General features: G+C 39.9%; 1 long non-coding RNA gene across 2 annotated transcripts; it reads left to right on the top strand.

Moving 5' to 3' along the window:
- Positions 1-669: 669 nt before the first annotated feature.
- LOC109316323 lies at positions 670-15,717 on the top strand. 2 transcript variants are annotated; one of them, XR_002102809.1, is made up of 4 exons: positions 670-810; positions 1,516-1,609; positions 15,173-15,251; positions 15,368-15,717. It is a non-coding gene; the product is annotated as an uncharacterized LOC109316323 (long non-coding RNA). The 2 variants fall into 2 exon arrangements; XR_002102810.1 differs by lacking the exon at positions 670-810 and adding an exon at positions 817-951.
- Positions 15,718-18,296: the final 2,579 nt, after the last annotated feature.

The following is an 18,296-nucleotide window of genomic DNA, read 5'->3' as shown; positions in this document are numbered from 1 at the left end:
ACCTGCAGCTGCTGCCTCATGCACTGCCACCACCACCCATCACACAGAACTGCCCAGTTTGAAAATATACTCTGTTTGAATCTACCCTCTCTTACATAGCTGCTGTAGTATATCTCCTCTAGCATAGCATAGCTGATAATATAAACAAATCTTTTCTGAGTTTGAAATAAAAAAGAAATCCATATGGAATATATGTTTTCTTGGTGGACATTTTTTTGCCACCCTTTTGCCACCCTTGTAATTTTTTTGATACTGGAAGCAGCATTTCCTATTGTTAAAGGGCCATTTTGACAACTTAAGACACTTGCTTCAAATAAAGTAATGCTCTTTTTAGTGCAGATTTCCTTTTGGCATTAGAATGGCTGTGTTCTTTTTTTAAAAATAGAAATACTATTCCTAAATTTGTGATTGCAAATATTTAAATGGTCTGAAAAAGGCAATGCATTTTAATAAAGTTAAAATGTTAATGTTAAATACTGTATTTTTGCATGAAGTATTTTTAAAGGCATGCTTTCTCAGAGCCAAGAAAAGTCATGTTGACCTCTGGATACAATCGACCGATGTTCAGAAGATTTGACCTGGAAGTGTAACAGTACGTGATTGGCTGGCCATGGAGCATGGAAAATAAGGTTCATACTGTACGGTAGTTGAGCAGTAAGAGACTAAGGCTGTCTAATGTTTTATAGGGAAGAACAGCTGCCAGCAGATGGCAGCAGAAAGGAAAATTAGGCACATAATATAAGACATAGTGGACAAAAGAACTCAGATTTCTAACAGCCTAGTTTCACTAGCTGTTATTGACTATGCAAGGTAAGTTAGGGCTTAACTGAAAAGAGGAAATGTTTTGGACCTGTTAACTTTTTATATTTGGTATACAACAATATATCCTTAAACTACAAAGAACTGTGCCTCTGTGAGTATATAAAATGTCTGAGGAAGTTTTAACAAAAGGTAATTTCTTAATATGTTTGCAGTGTTGTTTGCTATAAAACTTCTAATATTTCACTGAGTGTATAATGAGCAAAAGTATTAATTCTGATATCCTGCTCAAAAGTAATTATGCCAATGGAGACTATCTAGATCATTATTTTTAATTAGGATATGTACTTAACCATAGCTTGAAAAAATATTTTAATTTTCTTAGGTTCCTTCTTTGTGCATACTTTGAGCAGAATGGCAATTGATCTTCCACTTTTGTGACAAATGTATATGCTGTGAATGTGTTTCTTTTAGAATCTGAAACAGGGATTACACAGAGTGCTTAGATTTAATTTCACTTTTAATCATAAAATTTACTTGAGTAACATGCACTTTTTGGGACAGTGTACAGTACATTTCACTATTCATTTTCATCAAACTGTGCTAGGTATATTTTTTATTATTAAAGAAGTTATCGAATTACCATGAACAATATTTCCTCTTTTTATAATATGTATGTGTTTGTACAAATACAATTATTGTTGCTGTATTTGTGATTTATGTATTGTCTGAGTCATCCTTTCATGCCTTTCCAAGCTAAAGTTCTGTAAAAAAAATTTAAACAGGATTGAGGCACAGAAGAAAATTTCCACATGTCCCTCCATACCCTTACACCCAATAAAAATGAAAGGTAAGGAAGATGTTTTATTATTCCTAATTGATCTGTGTGAGCATTTTTTTAAATTTTGTTTTGTCGTCCCCCTACCCCGCCTTGCCCCCAGGAGCAAGGGATACACTACTAAAATTAAAGGAGCACTGTGTCAGTTAAACAGAATTGGAATTGTTTTTTAATTTGCAAAGTCTGCATTGTACAAGCTCCCTGCTACTTAGGTGGTGATTTTCCCTGGTGTCTTGTATTAAAAAAAATGTGCAAGAATAGGCAGATTAAATGTTGGTTAAGTATGGACATCTTCCCCAGTGTGGTTCAGCATCAGGTACTATCCTTTCTGAAAGTTCATTGTAATTGAGATTTTAGAAACTTAGCAAATTGCATTTTGGAAGTGGAGGGAGGGACGGGGGCTTGAAACTGATGATGTTATACTAGGTATATGCAAAAAATGAATGCACATCCTTCTTCTCAGACTGATTGTGACAGTTATGATTGTAACAGCACAGCTTTTATAGCCCTTTCTATAAGCTGTCTTTTTAAAAGGATTTTTCAAGTGCTAAGTAAATTCATTTTGACAGTTTTAATGATACAGAACTTGGTTTTCCTAGCTTCATTCAATACTAAAGACATTCTCTAGAGTTGTTTTATTTTAATTGACTCAAAGGTCAGTTCAAACAAGTTATTGTCCTACTTTGCTTCATACAGATTCCGTTGTTTAAAATACTTGAAAGAAGAAACATTGCTTGGTAATCAAAAACAGAATTTGCAATTGGATGGCTGTCTTATAGACACATTTAAGGAAACAATGAAGGCCCACTGTGCCAGTAGTACAGTGTGCAGTGCAAAGCAGATACAGTGCTGCAGTTTACTTGCCATGCTGTAGATGAGCTGCGAACATATACTTACCATTAACCATGTGGCATTTGCACATACTCAGATATCTTTTTGTTGAGTGTTTCTATAGTGTCAATTTGCAACGCTGCCTATTAATACATTATCCATGTGAACCTGGCACTTTTTAAATCTAGAAATAGAGGAGCATGTAGCGGAAGTTAAGAAATTCCATTGACCCAGTTGAATATAATTACAGAGGTTAGAATTGGGGCCAGGATATTTGAGTTCTACATGTAATGTTTCACTGCTCAGCCTCTTTTGAATGGCATTACCTCATCTTGAATCCATTCAGGAAAAGAGTTTCAAATCCCACAAGAACAAATCTGAGTTATCCAGGGTCATTGCATGAACAGGACATGAACAAGTGCTTTTTAGATTTTCAGTGATAAAAAATGCCTTTTTCATGTGATGCAACATTTTAGCTCTTAGTTTCTCATATTAATTGATTTGATTTGCAAATAAGTCAGATTTAATTAATTTTTGGTGGTTGTTTATCTGTATTCTTTTGATACATGTCAAGTTCAAGTAACTCTGTCCTGGGGGTTGAGGTAAAGGGAAAATGCAAATATTCTAAGGTGCTTTGTAAAAGAATGGCTTTATGTGACCAAATGACATCAATTGGAACAAATTACATACTGCTTCCAGTGATGTAATCCAGAAAGTTTGAATTGCTTTTAGGGCTCTCAGCCTGAATGAATTTTTTTTCTTTGAGATCTTCACCAGTAATCAGCTTTTATATTGCAAGCAGCAAATTTAGACTTTGTTTATTTCTGCAGTTTAAAACCATTTCAGGTAAAAAGCAGGTAAGGAAATGAATCATGTTTTTTGAGATTGCTAGTTTGTAACAATTTTGGATTTTAAAATATTTTTCCTTTGTTTACACTAGGGTTTGAGTTGAAATAGCAGTTTGCCTTTGATATTTAATATTTTTAATGCTTATCCGTTGCCAAAATAAGATAGGCCAAAAAAGAGGCTTGGAAAAAAAAATGAAATAAAAATTAAATAAATTAAATTTGTTCATATAATGCAGTGAAAGTGAAATACTATGCTTTGTGCACACATGCAGATGAATTTACCAACAAAGATTTTAACTATATGCAACAGGTGCTAACAAATCATTTGATATACAAAATATGTAATCGAAGGCATTCATTAAAAAACTAAACAAAATTGAATCTTATGACTCAGATTCTTTTTTCCCAAATCATCTAGATTTTGAATTAAAATCTGCTACCATTAACATTGTTGCAAGAGGTAGTATTTACATTATTTTTAATATCATCTAGGACTGTTCTGAAATTAAATTCTACTGTATACTTTGTGTATGTAAATTAATCTTTCAAAAGATGCAACAGCATAGATATTTTATCAATCCTCAACAGCTGGCCCAGTTTGTGATTTGCACTGCTTTTGCACAATAATTTCTTTACCTATGGTAAGATGAATTGCCATCTTTAAAAAAACCTCTTAATTAATTGGTCATAAAGCAGTTCTGCAAAAATTGAGCCAGGTATTAGATTGAAATAAAAAGTGTCCTATACATTGTTAATCCCAATCATATTTTCAAATTAATTTTCAAAGGACCAAACTGTTTCACACTTGACCAGTTTGCATAGCATCTCACTTCCAGAGAAGAAGTCGCATTAACTTCAGAGGGATTTTTTTTAATGAGAATAATACACTATTCAGCATGACTCTAGGTAGTGGAACCTAGCCCCCCCAAAAAAGTATTTACAACATCAGAAGACAATAGGCATTTTGCAAAATTCAGAAATGAAAGACTTCATGAATCTATTTTCACTTAATTCATATGGTATAATTTCGATTGAGTCATGTAACATTTTTAAGTAAAATACTTAAAATTGTGGATTCTTTTTAATGTAGCGGTCTTCCATAACTTTTAATAAAATTTAGAAAATGGGAACTTTCAACATTTTCACCAGTTTTTGCTGTTTGCTGAAAGCATAAATCTTATGAAGTTTTTAGTCTAATTGTTCCGTGTTTCATACTCTTACTGAGTATTGATTGGCAGTAGTGTCCTTCTCTCGCAAAGTCTATTTAATTTTAATTAATGTTAGTAAAACTAGAAAAAAGTTTTACTTGTTTCCTATGGTTTATTAACTTATTACACTTAAAAAAAACTTCTAAACATGCATTAAAGATCTGAGTTTCTAGTATTAAAGTTGCTGTTGTTAATGAGCAATCTTTCTGATATTATTTAAGCAAACAATACTTCTGAGGACATTTTTTCAATAATAAAGGACTCAAGAAATGGCTTGCAAACAAGACTCTTAAAAAGACTTTCAGTTTTCATTTCCCAAGTATTTAGGCATCTGTAGAAATGAAAAAATACAAATGTTATTCTTTAAATATCTTATAATATCAATTAGTTTAGCCTTCCACTATAGTACAGTACATTCATTGGCACAGGGGGTAAAGAGAACTACTAACAGGCAAGAGAGGAGAATTGTTCCATTTTTCAGGAACAAGAGTGTCCATGTATGCTGCAAAGAAATGAATTTGAGAACAAAGAAAAGAACAACATCTTTAAAAGAAAATATGTTCAAATTTTGGATACAACAGCTAAATCTATGCTGATAGACCATACCTGTGGATCCATTTGCAAGAGTTTAATTTTAGTGTAGTCATGGAACTCAGTTGTTTATAGGGTCAATTTTCCATGTACATAAAGCTGGCTAACTGCATTGAAACGCCGCATGAGTGCCTCCCTGCACATATATACATACATGTCTTGTAGACAATGTGGCCAGAGCTACAGTATATTACCCATCTGCCTATTCATCCATCTTAAAATTCATTGCAAAGCTCAACTTGAGGACTTTTAAATGTGTACCATTAAAATAAAAACAACCCTTATCAAAACACTTCTTCCTAAATCCAAATCTGGCATTTTCTTGATGTGATAGACCACTGATCTTTTTCAATGTCTCTTTATTTCCACACTGTAAAGTCTGACAAGTTGCTAGAAATGGGGGATCAAGCAATACCACAAATGATATCAAGTTGTACCACTGGGATAAGAAGCTTCCTAAATCCCACTGGGATTTGCTGCTAGCTTCTAGTCCAGTGGAGTCCCAAGATATTACATTTTTAATTTGTGAGTTTTTCATAGTTCTTCTGGAAGTGTTTTACATTTATTAATTTTAATTTTTGTTTCCGTCTGAGTCATGCCTAAACCAGCTCATTGGCAAATTATTTGCTGTTACACCAGCAGAGAATTTGGCCTATATTAAATAAGGTACCTGGCCTTACTGAATGTCACCCAAATGTAAGCCAAGTTCATTCTTTTTTTCTAACATATAAAAAGCCCCCTTTAAGTTGTTTGTAACTTTGTGTTTCTATTCTGCTATTAGCTCCATGAGACAGTCCTTGCACAATGGGTGGCATAAATGCTCATGCTTGTCAATGACCTGCCTTCCACTGGCATTCTTTTCCAGGGGGCAGCACTACTGCCATTGAGCTGAATATGTGCATCTCCATTAACAAGTCCAAGGGTCCTCAGTATTTTCATCTCTCAGTGGGCATGTCTACACATGACACCACATTGCTGTAGCTACATGCTACGGTAACATAGCTTGTTGCTACACTGACATAGCGACGGTGGGCACAAACCATGATGGTGATGCTACATCACCATAGTGACAAGCTACCTCACTATAGTGACATAGCTGCTAAAAATTACCATGCGCCATCATTTAGTACTTCCTAAAGCAAGTACTAAATGACAGTGCATTACCAACTGCATGTGGGGTGCATGTGGGGTGTGGGGCACCCAGTATTATTGTGTATATTGTTTTGTGTTACTCCTGCTTTTCCCCTCTTTTTCTCCTTCTGCTCTTTGGTGCATGATGAATGAAGAGATTGATGTTATAATGTAACACAGGTTCTATCATGGTTGCCAATTTTAACTAGGTATCAATAATATTATGAAGTCATATTACAAAGGACATGTTTACTGCTTAACATTGTTCAGATCCTCCTGATTAGTATACCTCTAACCCCAGTTATTCTTGGGAACAACCCAAGACCTGCCTCTGATATTTGGAGACAACTTGCCTGGCTTTCTGTCTCTTTATTGCTACATGTGGTAAAGCACTGTCTGTCTTCACCCAAACTTCTCCTTTGTCTTGAGAATGTTAATTACTTTTTTTCTCTTCCCACTTCAATTCTGAAATGCTCAGCTACTTCAGCACTATTCTCTCAAGCCACTTTTGACTTCTTCCATCTCCGCTCCCCTATTCTTTCAATAGATAGCAGATGAGGTTAGGTGCCTGTTTGAATTTACAAACCACTTTCCACAGCCGAGCCTATGAACTTCACTTCATCAGCCTCCTAGGTTCAGAAACCCATGGACTCAATATAGACAGTGGAATTCTGACACACTGCAACTTGCCAGACATCTGACTTCCCAGGTACCTCTGCACTTTTACCTGTGCTGCTACATTCTCCTCCCCCCCAGCCTGTCCCTTACCCCCTGATGCCTTTATTTCCATTTTCACTGACTGGCTTTCTTGCCTGTACTGCACGCCAGGCCAGCCTCTGGCTTCTTTACTATTCCTTCCATCCAGGCACAGCAGACGCACCAACTGCAGATGCTTACTCAGCCCAACTGCAAAGGGTCACACAGCAGTGCCTCCATGTCCTCGGCAAGATAGATAGCCACCAAGGCCTGAGCACTACCTGCCTAATGGTGAGGTCTTGTGGCTCTGGACCCCGCCATAGATGCTATGCCCCTGGCCCGCATGGGCAGCACCTGTGGTGGAGAAGGAGACTAGCTGGTGGATGGTGTGCTAGCATGGGACAGTGGACCCCCTCTTCCATGTCCCCCCATCTCCGCTGTTCTACCTCCCTGACTCTCTTCACCAGCACCTCCATCCACTGATTCAAGGTTTGACAGCTGCATACACTGCCCTTCACCCTCAGGGTCACATATGGTGGCCAGCACATAGACCCACATGATAAGGAATCAAGCCATTTCCTGATGCTTTCCTTCAGCCACCTCACCAGTGCCTGCACATCTCGTGACAGCAGCTTCTCCCAGCCAAGAACATTCCCTGGAAGCTCTCCATTAGGCTTTGAAGTTCCCTCACTATGGGGATCACCTCGGGCATTGGCAGCACTGAGTGTCTTGGTGGCCTCGAGGAAGGGCTTGAGGACCACCAAGATGTGGGTGATGGTATCCCACTCAGCTCTGTTAAGGGCGCAGCTGATCCCAGTCTCCCTGAGAAAGGCCACCCATTCTGTTGCTCCACCAGCCTCTCGAGCTTCAGGTATGTGGAGTTCCACCAAGTCTCCACATCCTGCATGATTTGTGCTGTGGGATGTTCAGCTCTGTTTGTTGGTCCGGCAGCATTTGCCCCCCACCCCCTTGATGCTCTGGTGGAAGTGGCCTGTCACTTTCCTGCATTTGGAAATGAGCTTGCTGGTGGAGCTGGCACCATTACTGGCAGCCCTGTCCCCCTCCAAGGCATCCCTGACAACAAGGTGCAACTTGTGTGCCACACAGCAAATGCCAACAAAATTGGCATCCTGGACCACCTTGACCATATTGGCCCCATTGTCAGTAACCATGAACCTGCAGATGAATTCGCCCTGCCCAGTGAGCCATCCCTGCATCAAGCAGTTTATGGCCCCCATGATCTCTGTTGCCATGTGAAACTCATCCATCACCTTGGCTTGAAGGAGAGCCCACCAATGGCCTGACTGGTTACACCAGTGCCCTGTGAGGGAGAGGTAGGCGTGATCACCATCCCGACTACTCCAGATGTCCAAGATGAAGTATAACGCCACCTGCAGATCTGCTTTGCATAGCTACCCCCTCAAAGACTTCCTGTATGCCTCATACAGGGAGGGCACCACTGTCCTGCTGAAGGTGTTGTGTGCAGGCACTTGGTATGATGGGGCCACGAGCGCCATAAGGCCCTGAACCCTGGCCACTCAACTAAGGAGAAGAGCTGGCCATTGACAGCAAGCACCTCCCAAATACTCTGGGGGATCTCGCTCGCCCTTGCAATGCACCCCACTTTCTGTCCACCTTTCCCCCACTGTTCCAGGGTGGCCTGCCTCTGCCTTGGGGGAACAGGGGCTTTGGAGTGAGAGGGGGACTTCCCTTTGGGCATGCTCTCACTTGTGCCAGCCTGAGGAGGAGTAAGGGCAAGGGGGTGATGCCTGTAGAGATGCATCAGCATCTCTGTGGTGCTCATGTGTTTTGTTCCCTTGCTCTAGCTGGTTTTGGCTTGGCAGCACAGGCAGATAGCAAACATGGGATCATCTGCCAGCTCAAAATGATCCCCAACCACACTACCTGTTCACTTCTGGGGTGTGGGTGCATATGTGGATGCTGCTGTGCTTTCCCCCTTCTCAACAGGCAGAGCCACAGCAAGAGGAGGAGCGGACTCAGTGAGCTGCTTGCCTCCACTTGTACGTCAATCTCATCTGAAGTGCCTTCTGGGGAAGGAGACCTGGCTGTAGGGGAAACTTGAGGGGTGTCAAGCACAAACTCAGGTGATTCCTCCTCCTTCCCCAGAATTTCCCTTGCTAGGGCACTGAGATCCAGATGTAGTGCCAGGTCTTCCTCTGGCACTGGAAAGCTCAGCATGGAAAGTGAAATAGAGATGGAGTAGGCTACCGTGCTGGTGCTGCTGCTTATTGTTGTCATCAAGGTAATGTTGGGCAGAGTTGTGGATGGTGCTTGTGGAGGGAATGCAATCTTGGGAACAGGCAGTGGCACTGGCACTGCTCCCCTCTCCTTGCTGCTTGTAGAAGCGTCACCTCTTCTAGCTGGAGGAAAGAAACTGCATCTTAGTTTGGTGAGGGGGAACATACAGCTCTCCCTCCACTCCCTCTTCTGCCCCTCCCTGAAGGCTGGCCACCTGCCTTTCCACCATGCTTTATGGTATTTCATGTCTTCCTTTTCTACAGCTATATATATATATATATATATAAAAATAAAAATGTTCCTATTTAAATTAAAAAATGTATGTGTGGTCCAAGGAAGAACTGTATAAAAACCAACATAAATATATCTTTCTCCCTATATAAATTCAAAAGTAGATGTGTGGTGCAAAGAAGAAATGTATACTAATAACTAGAAATGTGTCTTTCTCCCTATATAAATTCAATAACGTAGGTACGGTGTAACAAAGAAATGTATAAAAACCAACATAAATATATCTCTCTCCCCATATAAATTCAAAACTGTAGGTATAGTGCAATGAAGAAATGTATAAAAACCAATAGAAATATCTTTCTCCCTATATAAATTCAAAAATGTAGGTGTGTGGTGCAAAGAAGAAATGTATACAAACAAATAGAAATACATCTTTCTCCCTATTTAAATTCAGTAGCATAGGTGTGGTGCAAAGAATAAATGTATTCAAACAAATATAAATATATCTTTCTTCCTATATAAATTCTATTATGTATATATGCTGCAAAGCTTTAAATGCATAGAAATAAAATATGAATTTATTTGCCTTTCTATATAAATTAAATTCTAGAGTGAATCCTATCCAATATAATTATAAAATTCAAAAGAAGAAATCAACTAATATAATAATAAAATAAAAGCACCTAGAAGAAAAACGTATTCTGAAATCCCAAGTAGGGAATTCTTTAGAAGAAGATCAGCACTAGCCATAGTTGTCTGACGCTCAGCTGCTGGAACACACAGCTCAGTAAGTAACACCAAGGCAGAAAGCAGGGCAGTTCAAACAATGCTGCCTTTTATGCTGTTTTTTTCATCCCTTCCCCAGAGCACTGGGATTGGAAGGGACCTCAGGGAAGGATGACAGCCACTGGCCAGCCACAGTCAATATGAAAGCAGTCCTTCCCCTCTCTTTCCTCGCCCTCTCCTTACTTTCCGTTTCCCTGCAGGCAAGCCCAGCTTCATCTTCAAAACTCAAAATGTTTCAAAACTTTTGAAATGTTTCGACTACCTTCATTTCATTTTGAGGCTGTTTCAAAGCCCTCTGTTTCATTTTGATGTTGCTGTTTCGAGCTCAAAATTAGTCAAAACAGCATTGAAATGAAACAGCCAGCAAAATTTCGCACAGCCCTAGTATGAAGCCCTTCTGGGTGAGGAGAGACCTAGAACATATAGGTATCACTGCCCCTAGGCAAGGTCCTAACCATTCAGCTGCTAAGCTACAAGGTGGTGGGAATATCCATCTCCTCTCAGGTTTCTAACACCTCCTCCTTGTGGTTTTTACTTGACTAAATTGTCACATTTAATGATTCTGATTCCCCAAGCAACTGCCCAGACAGAGCACAACCCTAATCTGACGATTAGCTTAACTTTGAACACATGACCTAGACCAAAGCAACAACCAGGCATCTGGTGTTAACTATCCTTAAGGGGATCATGATACTTGAGCCAAGCTCCCACCCAGAGCCCAGCTAATGTCCAGTGGTCAGTGAAAGATGTGGGCAGGGAATGCCCAGAAGCTAAATAATGCATTCATGGTGAGGATAATTTTTTTCTGGCCCCTGCAAGCAACCAGCAGAAACCCTCAAGCATAGGTTTACCAGACCCTTTCCCCATGTGCAAACAACCAGAAATGGTAATTAGGTTTCCTTTCAGTCCACTCAAGTATTACCAAATACTGACAACTTTATATCAAATGTTCTGATCACTGCCTCAAAAATACTAGAGTCCTATCACACTATCCTTTCTGTAGGCTTATGAAGCTCTGTTGTGACACAGTTCATATTCTTTGTCCCTACTATACTGTTTGGAAGACTTATCCAGAACTTCCCTGCACTAATAGTTAGAAATCTTTTTGTGTGTTCTAGTCTAAATGTATTCATGACCCATGTTTACCCATTTGATCTTGTACTAATATTTTCTTTTAGTTTAAAAGCCTTGTTCCCTTCTCTGATATTTACAGCCCCCCCAAAATGTTTACAAAAAGTAGTCATATTCCCTGTCAACTTTTGTTTATCTAATCTAAACCAGCCAACCATTTTGATTTCTCATAAGATAAATGATCCATTTACCTAATCATCCTACAGGCCTTTTGTATATATATTTTTAAACATAGGTGCTCAGAACTGTAAATAGCATTCTAAAAGAGGGCGCATTAATCCCTCGTATAGTTTCCCCTGTAAAATTCCCCAACCTAATTCAACCTAGATTTGGATTTTCATAGCCACATAACAGTGGAAGTTCAGGGTCATTATGGCTAGGTACAGACAATCAAAAAGTCCAAGGCTGAATTAATTCAGTCTTTGCAGGTTAGTCTAAAATGCACAGATTAAATTGAAACAGAAGTGAACAGACACTTACCTTTGATTCAGGAAATGCAGCCACATGACTGCAGTGGCTCAGGCCAGAAGCCAGGGCATGCTACAGTATGACTCTCTGGATGTGCATTCACTTCTTCTTCCTGCTGCTCCTGAGATCTCTGGGTTTTGAAGTCCAGAATTACAGTAGTAGGACTCTGCAGATTTGCTCATCACTTCCTCTTCCTGCTTCCAGATGCCTCTGGGATTTGTAGTCCACAGTCTTAGCCAGCAGTAAGTTTGAGCCAGGGAAGAAGTGTTTAACCCCCTTCCCTGGCCCCAGACCCCAGCTGGGGTTTGCCTGGGAGTGGGGCAGTCCCATTCTCTGCCCCCCCACACACCCTGCAGACTGGGTTGCATCCCCAGCTCAGCTTGCCACCCAACCCTCTTGTCAGCTAACCCTCACTGCTCTAGCTAGACAGTGGAGGAGTGGGGCCAGCACTGCTCTTTGGAGCACAGCCCAGTCCAGGGCTAGAAAGCATGTGGGGGAACTGTGATTTAACTTGAACCAGGAAGGGGTCTGCTGCAGAAGTTTCATAAACCAGTTTGACCCAAATCAGTTAAGTCTTTGTCTTAAACCAGTTTCAGCCATTTTGAAACTGATTTATGTACACTGAACTTCCATTCTGTTACAGATTTTACTTGTTTTACTTGTTTCTGATCATTTATATGAGTTTACGTGTAATTTCTTATATGAACAGCCAATTAACCAGACCCCTTTCTTCCTCCATCACATTCAATACATGATGTCCTACCATAGATCTAAAGGTCTTGGTAACAGTCCCTAAGTTAATGATTTTGCCCTTTGTACTATTACATTTCCCTTTAAGCAAACAGTTATTTCATTCTTCCTATGTGATAAGATGGTCATCCTTCATCCCTGTTCCCCCGCCCCAGGTTGGTAATACCTCCCAGTGTAGCATTGTCTGAAAATTTCATAAGCATACATCTAGTTCATGTACTCAGGTTGCTAGTGAAAATGTAAATAAGATGGACCACAAGATGGATCCATGAAGAACATCTGGGATTCAGTGTTTTTTTATCTTGTTAGTCTCAAGGTACCCCTCAGAAAATACCAGCCCTTGGTTTTCACTCATTGTTTCATTTAAAAAAATAAAAGAGCAATTTTTCTGTTGCAAAGGACTCAAAAATCACAATAGGTCAGAATGTTTTTGAAATGGTTGCCTCCTATTCAAAATCCCTGTTTTTATCTTGTAAATTATGTTTGCACCAATAACAGTGTTGACATTACATGGCACCTCACAGCACCCTTGAAACAATCTCAAGGCTCCCCAAGGTGCTGTAGCACCTTGACTGAGAATCCCTGATTTTATTTGTGAATGGCATTTTTCTGTTATGCATCAATCTAAGGGCTAGTCCTGGCTGCATTGACCAGTCCCTGTGATAGCAGAGGCTTTCTTCTGTACTTCCCTATGTAGAACAAGAACATAAAAGTGTCACCCCTCCCCTTCACAACAAAGAAAACAACACTGCAGAAAATGGTATGGAATGAGATAAACATGATACATGCACAAAATAATTTGTATTTCATAAGCATACATACACATACATGTTCAGTCAGTGCTCTGGGTGATACACACACAAAATAATTTATGTCAGGGCTAAAAAGTTTGTGCTGCTCTTTGAAGCTTGTAAACATTTTCTTATTTGCTCTTGTTGTTATGAGGTTGTAGGGGAGTGCCTTTTTATTTCTGTCATACAAAAAACTACAACTCTCAGTTCCAAAATGATACCTTTTATTAGACCAACTGGGAAATCACAAGAAAAATGTCTTTTTCTGAAAGCTTTTGGGATCAATGTCCCTTCATCAGGCTCTGGGAAAAGTATAGACGGTACAAGATAGTAAAAAGTCCCCACTTCATTTTTGGAAGTTTATTTAGGAAATAAACTTTTTATTTCTGTATTATTCAAAATCCTTAGGCAGCTTTGGCTAGCACTGGATAGGAATCTGGTGTGGCCTCCGGCCTGCTAGTCACCATGAGCAAGTCACATCACTGTATCTCCCTCTGGGTGTATCTACACGAGACACTACATCACTGTAACCATGAGCTATGGCAACATATCCCATTGCTATAGCGACATGGCATCATTGGGCATGAACCATGACACTACCAATAGTACACAATATCAAGGAGCTACTGCAGTAGGGTTGGAAACAACTCATGCAGCACCAGGACTCCTCAGTACTGGCAGTTACTGCGCAGTCACTTGGAAATGTATGGATGAGAGGAGCTACATAAGAGCTAGCTATTATCTAAATATTAGCCTTTGCACATGTGATAATTCAGTGCAGAAAAAAAACAAAGAACAGGAACTTTCCCTATAAAGCTTCACATTCCTCCACAAATGTTTATTCAACTTGAAGGAGGGCCTCATTTACCTCATCACATAACAGATCCATACAGAGTGACAGTACCTCTGTTTCAGTCACAGAAGTGTGCTGCCCAGATCTTTCCAATCTGCTGAAGTTTTCTTCTGCCTCAGTGGCTCTAGTATGGGTGTAATCAATGATCTCATTCACACTTGAAGTCTCCAAAGAAGGGCTAAACCAGTTTTAATAATGTACATCATGTCCTCATCCTTCAGTGTCCTCAATGATGTAATTAAATTACTGGTAGAGTGCAATCTAATTCTACCCTTTGATTTTCATACTGTGAATGTTAATATGAAATACACTTCACTGCCACAGCTACAGTTATGCTGGCATACCCCTGCGGAAAACTTTTGCAATGTGGTCTGCATTTCATCAAGGGACCTGAGCATTACACTTATGTAATCTGTGATGCTTACATGTATATAGGCTCTGTGTTTCCCTTTGCTTTCTGGAGATCATGATTCTGTTTCCTGAGACATCTAATCTCTCTGGATGTTATTGGCTTCAAGCGTTTGGCTTCTTGAACTATAGCTCTGTTGTCAGTGCCTCACTTTCTGACTGCACAGTTTGTGGATGGCAAACCTATTATCTAAGAATGGCTTAAGTTCTGGCAAACAAGCCAGTATTGACTTTGGTCAGTAGCTCTGTGTATGCTTTGGTGTATTATGTCAAAACATTTAGAGTTTACCTCGTTCTATTATCCTATGTAAAGGTACTTTTTGTAATAGTTCACTAGCATCATGTGTGTGTAAATAAAAGCCCATGTAAGAGTCATAATGTAGGATATTACACTGTACTGTTTTTACAGGGATAATGGATTGAAAATTCTTTGAACAGCAATCACCAAGAATGAATTGCTAACCTGCCTCAGGGTGCTTGATCTCATATATGGCTCCAAGGTAGAATATTGCTTTTATTGTAATGCAGCTAACTAATATCAAGAGTATGTTGGGGGTCACTAGTCACATTATCATTTTTTATCCCCTACTCAGATGATAACCTGAAATGCACATCTGTAGCTGTTATGTCTATACAGGCTCTGGTAACAAGCTGGTTTTGGACTTTGCTAGAGTGAGTACTGTATTTTCTGTCAGACGATGCTCTGCTTCACTTCCTTCCTATTGTAGAACATACCTGGGCCAGTGCTCTGCTGCCTATTAAAACTAAATTATAATTGTTTTTTTCAGACGGCCTGCCATGAACTGCATCAAGCTAGTGTGGTACCAAATGAAAAATAATATTAGGACAATTGTCAACTCAGGTATTGAACCAAGGAAGAACAGCTAATCATAGCTGCACATTTGCTGGGAAAAAGTGTTGACAATCAGAGTAACCAACCCTATTAAGTGACATTGCAGAGCCCCATGGCATGAAAGATGTTATAGAGGGATGAAATTTTTGTGCATAGAATGTACATGTAGGTATGCATGTACAAGTTTTAATAAATTATATCCTTTCCTATCGCTCAACCGGCTTGTATGTATGTTCACCTCATTATCAGTTTACAATAAAGAGAGTCCTAAGAGCCTTTATTCAACATTTGAAAGTTGTTTTTAAGTACAAACTCAGCAAGAGTAGTCCTGCTTTCAAAGAGCTGGATTCCTTTCTTGGAGCTGCAGACCCACTGACTCAAAAATGCTTTTAATTTATTAAGCAGGTGCGTGGTTAGGGCTATACCCTGAAAACACAACACTGAAGAAAGGGAAGAGGATAATCAAATATCAATAGCGCATTGGCTGTATGCATGCTCAGGGCCCTGCATCAGCATGTCAGTCTGGTGGTGCAAATGTGGGAGACTGAAGCAATGCACTGTTGGAAAATAATGGAATGTAAGTAATAACTGCAGTATACATAGGATCTGGTGAGGAGAAAATATCAAAAGATCATATGAAACGGTCACAGCCTCCAGTTCATTGTGTACAAGGAGACTGAGTGAAAACATTACCACAAATGTCAATTTATTTTACTAGCAATAGCAACAAGCTACATAAATTTGTGATGTGTGCCTCCCAGTGCTACAAAGGATTGACTTTCTCTTTGAACTTTCAAAATTAACATGTAAAAGCCAGTCATTCAGAGTACTAGTGGGAGTAATTTCTCTTAAAGAGAAGAAGCTAGTTGTATACAAAGGTGGGGTACCAACTTGGGGAGGGGCGGAAAAATAACAGCTGCCACTACAGCCACACAATCAATGCCTCTGGCACAGCAGCAGTTGAAAATCACTGCTGCTCCCATGCATCCTGCTGCCTGAATGAACAGTATAAATGTCAACTTTTGCCCTTCTTCTTGTCAAATGGCTCAAGATAGATATTAAAATTTAAATGGGCTGATTGAATAAAATATAGGACATACATGTGTATGTTTCTTTTTCACAGAGTAGGGAGGAGAGGGGAGATTGGGATACTTAATATTGATGTGGTTCAGCTTCCTTTTGTTATTCAGGTTTTGTAGAAGCAGCTGGTGCAGAACATAGAAGCACACCTTCTGGGCGTTGGGCAAGAGCACATAACTCCAGTGCTCCTGAGTCTACACTGACTTCCAGTCAATTTCAAGGTGCAATGCAAGGTGCTGGCTTTGACGTATAAAGCTCTATGGATCTGAGCCCTTTTTACTTAAGCGACTGCCTTCTCCCTTATGTCCCATTGTGATCTCAAAGGTCAGATGAGAGCAGTTCCCTGCAAATACCATCACTATGCCAAGTTCACTTGGTAAAAACACTTCAGAGGTCACCCTTGGCAGTCACACCTCAGCTCTGGAACTCCCTCCTGCTGGAGGCCTGCTAGATCCCAAACCCAGACATCTTCAAGAAACTCTGTAAGACCTTCTAATTTGGGCAGGCATTTAGGAAGCAAGGCTAGGCTAGGATATTATTCTGGGCTGGGTTGTTTTCTATTTTAGTTAGCTATTTGCCTTTATAAATTGGTTTGTTCTCTTGTTTTGTTCTCTTGTGCATTTTCTTGCTTTATACATCATTTTGTTCACTTTCTGTAAGGTGCCCTCCCTAAGACTTTGTTGGGAAGGGTGGCTTATAAATCTAATGAATAAATAAATAAAATAATATAAATGCCTGTTAGCTAGCAAGGCAAATTTAACCATTACCTCCAGTTCGTGGGGAAAAAACAGCAGTGATAGGGTTGCAACAACTTGGACTAGCAACAGAATATTGCTTTGTTTGTGAATGCACGTAAAAACAATTTCAAAGTACACCTACTGAACTCTTCCTCTGACCTACATGGTAGGGCTGTGTGAAATTTCGACAGGTGTTTTGTTTCGAAGCTGTTTCAATGCATTTCAAAGTCAAAACAGCAAAATCAAAACAAAACAAAAGGCTTCGAAACAGCCTCAAAACAAAATAAGCGCACTCAAAACTTTTCAAAACATTTTGAGTTTTGAAGCTGGGCTTGCTGAAGCTAAACATTTACTAAGGAGAGGGAGGGGGAAAAGGGAGGAAGGACTGCTCTGATATTGATATCTAGCTTCCTGTTCGATTCCCCAGCTCTCTGATAATTTCTCCAGCTCTTCTTGGGGGGCACGGACCCTAATTGGCATGCAGGTTTTCAGCAGGCTGCTACTGAAACTGCAGTGGCAGCATGCTAAAGCTCAGAACACAGATCCAAGGGCCCACATCCCACCAGGAAGAGCTGGAGAAATGATGAGAAAGCTGGGGGAATTGAACCAGGAGCTGGGGGAAATCCAACCCTGTGGGCTGGGTGATATGGCCCCTCAGGCCAAGTTCAGCCTGAAGGCCAGAGGTTGAGCACCACTGGTCTACTGCAACCACTGAAAATGCAGGCTATATAATGCAACAGTTTTAAGTCTCGAAGTCTTCAGAGCAGTTTTTGCTTTGGCAAAGTTTTCACAGCTCCAAAAGTTTTCCAGTATATTTAGCATAAATGCTTACTTGAGCACAGTTATGATACAGGAAGCAATCAGCCTTTCCTTAAAGGCTTTTTTTTTTTTATAACTTTGCAGAGAAAAGTTGGACAAAAGTAGAATGTCCCAAAGAGAAAGTGTCACATGACTTGTGTCTTTAAATTAAGTGACAGTTTAGGTAAGTTATGAACTATTGCTTGCTTTGAGATTCTGATAGCATAACATAGGATTTTAGGAATGTTT

Source organism: Crocodylus porosus, unplaced genomic scaffold (genome assembly GCF_001723895.1).
Source record: "Crocodylus porosus isolate Cpor-Errol unplaced genomic scaffold, CroPor_comp1, whole genome shotgun sequence".
Taxonomy (NCBI): Eukaryota; Metazoa; Chordata; order Crocodylia; family Crocodylidae; genus Crocodylus; species Crocodylus porosus.
Note: the sequence above shows the minus strand (reverse complement) of the source record. Positions and strands in the feature narration are given on the sequence as shown.